This window comes from Balaenoptera musculus, chromosome 14, assembly GCF_009873245.2.
Source record: "Balaenoptera musculus isolate JJ_BM4_2016_0621 chromosome 14, mBalMus1.pri.v3, whole genome shotgun sequence".
NCBI lineage: Eukaryota > Metazoa > Chordata > Mammalia > Artiodactyla > Balaenopteridae > Balaenoptera > Balaenoptera musculus.
This window is the reverse complement of record NC_045798.1, coordinates 88,774,255-88,778,958: the sequence shown is the minus strand read 5'-3', so window position 1 is coordinate 88,778,958 and position 4,704 is coordinate 88,774,255. Positions and strand designations below refer to the sequence as shown.

The following is a 4,704-nucleotide window of genomic DNA, read 5'->3' as shown; positions in this document are numbered from 1 at the left end:
ATCATAAACTAACACAATATTGTAAAGCAACTATACTCCAATAACAATTTTTTAAAAATGGTAACTTAGAAGTTGACAATAAAGAGAAGAACAAAAAAAATGAAGGTACGGGATAAACAACAAAGTCCTACTGTGTAGCACAAGGAACTATATTCAATATCCTGTAATAAACCATAATGGAAAAGAATATGAAAAAGAACGTACATATATATGTGTAACTGAATCACTTTGCTGCACTGCAGAAATTAACACAACATTGTAAATACTTGAATAAAAATTTAAAAAAGAAAGTATGAAGAACAGCCAAATATTTAATTTAGCATAAAAATATGACAGAATAAAACACAACAGTTGCTTTTTCTCTGGCATCATGTATTTGTGTACCTTTTAACATTTTATGTAAACCTTTCTTGGTTATTGATTTATTCAAATATATTTGAGGTAAAAGTGTGTGCTTTTTCAGTATATTGCCTGCGTATATACAAAAGTTAACAAGAAACAGAAAATTTGAAAACAACTTTAGAGTAATAATAGTAGGAACCCTTATCTCTGTTCACTATTGGATTGGAATTTAGCAAGGGCAGCCTTCTCTGACATAAAGTTGCCCTTTCCAGGGGAACTGCCCTAAGAGCATGTCAGTAACCTTCTCTGAGGGTCAAGCAGGTGTCAGATCTTTCTCTAACTGTGTGTTGATGGTTCTAGAAAATACAGAGAATTCAGAGTTTTAATTTATGAGGAAGGAGGGGCCACTTCAAGGTGTTACCTGTCTAAGGACAAAATAAATCCTTTCTAAAATATGTTTGAACAAATAATACGTCTATTTAAGGCCAACCAACCTCAGACAAAATCCAGTTCCACATCCATGGATTACCTGAAACAGGACAGGTGAGAAGGCATCGCTGGATTAGACCTGATTCCTCACCATGCACTAGGCTTTATCTAAACCACATGCCCAGGAGGAGAAAAACTGGGCAGTGTGAATGAGGAGGAATGAACCCTCAGCTGAGACTTTATCCTCAGGGCATCAGCAGATATAAAGCAAGAAGGCATTGGAGCAAAATCTACACACTTACGTCAGCGTGTCTGGCTGTGGTGCATACCTGGGAGTCTAATAGTAAGGATGAAAGTGTACTCTTTTCGCACTGTATCATAATCCCAAGTGCCCACGATACACTCGACAAGCTTAATTCCTTTGATCTCCTATGCCTGTAGTATTAGGACGATTCTTGCACATTCATACAGTGTCCCTAAAAATAAACACGTAATAATGCGTATCCATCCTTTAAAAAAAGATTTTCTATCTCTTTCGAAAAGTTTTATGTAGATGCTTAATAAAGTTACAACCCTGGTGAGCTCTTTTTTTTTTTTTTTTTTTTTTTATTAAGAAACGTTAAGTGAAAATTGTTTAATCATCTTAGGGCAGTCAAAATACAGTATAAGATTGGTATCTTGGTGTCTGAAAGCAATCATTTTACCATTTGCATTTTAATCTTTTGTATTATTCATTTAAGTTGACGGTTAATTAAAAAACCTAGTTTTAATCAAAGTTGTTTTTCAACATCGTCATAATGTCACTTTGAAGAGTCATATCAATGGTACCAGCCATTGCTTCTCTTCTCCTCCGCTCTTGCTCTTTCGCCCTTGCTAAATTACGGTCTTTGAGAAGCCAGAGTTTGCCTCCATCTTGAGCTTCCAGTGACTGCTGATGTCTTTCTGCTCTTCCCAGACACTTGTTTTGCATTTTATTTGGAAAAGATTCTAGAGTGAAGCCCATTGGTCCCCTTTGATTTCTTGAAATACTTTGGTTCCTTTGTATTCTGTTCCAGATGTTTTTTCTGTATTAGTTCCTGTGTTCGAGCTCTCACTTCCTTTTTCTATCGCTGCTTTTCTAAATTGGTTGAAGAGCTCATCTGATGATTTCACTACCCCTGATGTTTTGACTGGTTTTGCCTAAACTTTTCCAAGAATCTGCATTCTTGATCTTTATATCCTTCTGCACTGGAACGTGACATCTGATTCTAACCACCACTGTGTCATTATCACCGGACTGATGCGTCACAGTTAGGCCATTTCAAGCGTTGTTCAGGATCGTCTGAAAGAGGCAGAATTTGTAAAGGTGAAATGTTTTCCACACTCTGTAAAACGTTCTGATTCTTGATGATTAAATACTAACTGGTGGTGAGTTGGTGGTGTTCCACCTGAACATGTAGTCTGATGAACCAGGCTAGTTTTCCTAGAGTTTGTATCTTGCACAGAAGATTGTATCTGCTTTTACTTTCTCTTTTAGAAGGAGAATCATTCTGTTTTACCTCCGGTAAAATTTAGGAAACATTTCTGATTCGGAATCACTGCTGTCTGGAAGAAACTTGAATCACTGCTACTACTTTCAGACTCTGATGAGCTACTGCTGCTGCTACTGCTGCTGCTTTTCACTCAGTCGGGAACCACTTCCAAGGCCCTTGGATGATTGAGTTTTTCTTAGGTTTTGTTTGATGTTTTCTAGAATTTAAACTGATTATTGATATCCTGTAACCGCTTTTTCCAATTCTTGTTTTTCTGTGAATGAAGTTCTTCTTTGGACTTCATTATTCTCTTACCATGAAATTTTAGTGGTCTCTTTTCTTAGACATGCAGCAACATATTTTTTCCAGTTCCTCTCAGTGTGATGCTTTCAGTGTTTCAAAGTCTATCTCTATCTCATCAGGGTTGGAATTTCTCAGTGAAGGCTCTCTGGACTGTATTATATGAAGGACTCGCCCAAGTTTATCTCCAGGGAGTTTGTTTATATCCAAGCTTAACTTTCTTTTCTCATCATAGTTCATAGGTTTAGCATTATCTTTATCTTCAGATTTCGCAGTGAAGACCTGTTGTTTCCCCTTCTTCGGCTGATTGCACTTGGACTTTTCCTTTATTTGCTTAAACTTTTTCCTTGGATTTTCATCTCTGTTATCAATCTTTTCTTTTTTCTTTTCCCTTTTAGACTTCTCATTCTTTCTCTTTAGCTTATCGAAAGGTACTTGGGACAGAACCTGTAGCTGTTGATGAACAGCTTTAAGCTGCTCCTGAAGCTTTTCAAGACTCTGAGCTTGTTCATCTTCAGAATCACCAGAATAGTTATCTGCAGAGGAAGCTTCACTACTCCTTTCTCTACCAAGGGTTTCTGTGGTATCTGTTTTGATGTAACATACAGGCATACTCTCAACAGGTTCATCTTGGGATCTTTGCAAAGTGCATTTCGAAAAACCTCCTGAAGCATTCTTGCCATTGTAACTACTTCATGATCTGGAGGATTGTATTTGTAGCAATTCATGAACATTAATCTAACATCTGCAGCAAAATTCATATGCATTTTTATATTCTTGGTTATCCATTTTTTGCCTTGATGGTTCCAAGATCCATTGGATTTTTCACAATATCATAGTAGTTATGGAGTCCCAAAGCATTAATGTCAACAGGATTATAAAAGGGCCATGCATATGACAAAGTGTTTCTTTGCAAGCATTTCTTTTAAGAATCTCATTAACAGTGCCTTAATTGTTCGGTTACTTTAACATTCTTTACAACTTTATATTGTTGTTTGAGAATTCCGTCAAACATTTGTCAGCACATTTTCTTTTTATAGGTTGGCATTTTTCCCTGATTTTTTTCTGTAAGTGTTGGGGAAGATTCACCACTTGCTTTAACTACTGAAGCTGTAGTTGTTGTATCTGCTTTCCTCTTCACATCTTGGGTGCCTGTTTGTGAGGCAGAGTTCAGTAGAGCACTTTGTGCCATGTTTGAAGGAGAAATAAATGTTTCAGGAAATACAGAGGGAATTGCTTGCTGCTTAAGTATTTTTTCCAGTGCTTTGAGGGATTGTTTTTCTTTAACAGAAATGGCTACATTCTGTTGAGTATCTTTCTTTATTCTTTCCTTACCACCCACAACTTGCTCTTCTTGTGGCATCTGAGATAATTTCTGCTTGAACAGCTTTTCTAGAGCTTGTGCCATAAGAACAATGTCATCTCCAGGCTTGTTGTATAAATAACAATTTGAAAACATTGTATTGAAGTCTTCTATACATTCCGAAGCTTTCACATAATATTTATGTTCCAAGCGATTCTTGATTGTATTTAAATCCATTGGGCTTTTTATAATGGTATAATAATCAGGCAACTTTAGTTTGACAGCATCCACAGGCTGCTGAAAAGGCCAGGAAAAATTATGCTTCCTCAAAGCCTTCAGGACAACTTTCTGTAGATACTGCAGTTGATTCGTCCATCGCCCATTTTTCTTAGTATTTATATACGCTGGTGGTGGAGGGTTAACAATAGCTGTTTGTCGACTTGGCAGAGACATTCTCAACTGCTTCAAGTCCTTATATTCTAATGTTGTCTATAGGTACATGCCCTTTTTCTATGTAAGTACTAAAAGTTGTTTCATTATGTATGCCTCCATTTTGGATGATTTAAGTTATTCCAATCTTTTACAGTAATTTCTTTCTGCCTTTCTTAAACACAAATTGAGGTCTGAGCAGGAAAAGTCTATAAATTCCTTTCAGCTCTTCCCAGTACCCTGTTTCCTCTCTCTCTCTGCTTCTGTACTCCTGGTGAGCTCTTTGATGTGCATGAAAAATGTCCGACCCAAAGCCAGGATTAGCTTTGCAGTATTCAGATGACAGACTATGCTTTGATTAGTGATACACTTGCCCGGCACCCTAGATTG

At 36.9% G+C, this 4,704-nt stretch overlaps 1 pseudogene; it reads right to left on the bottom strand.

Moving 5' to 3' along the window:
* Positions 1-1,537: 1,537 nt before the first annotated feature.
* On the bottom strand, positions 1,538-4,338 carry LOC118880089 (annotated as a pseudogene).
* Between the last annotated feature and the right edge of the window lie 366 nt (positions 4,339-4,704).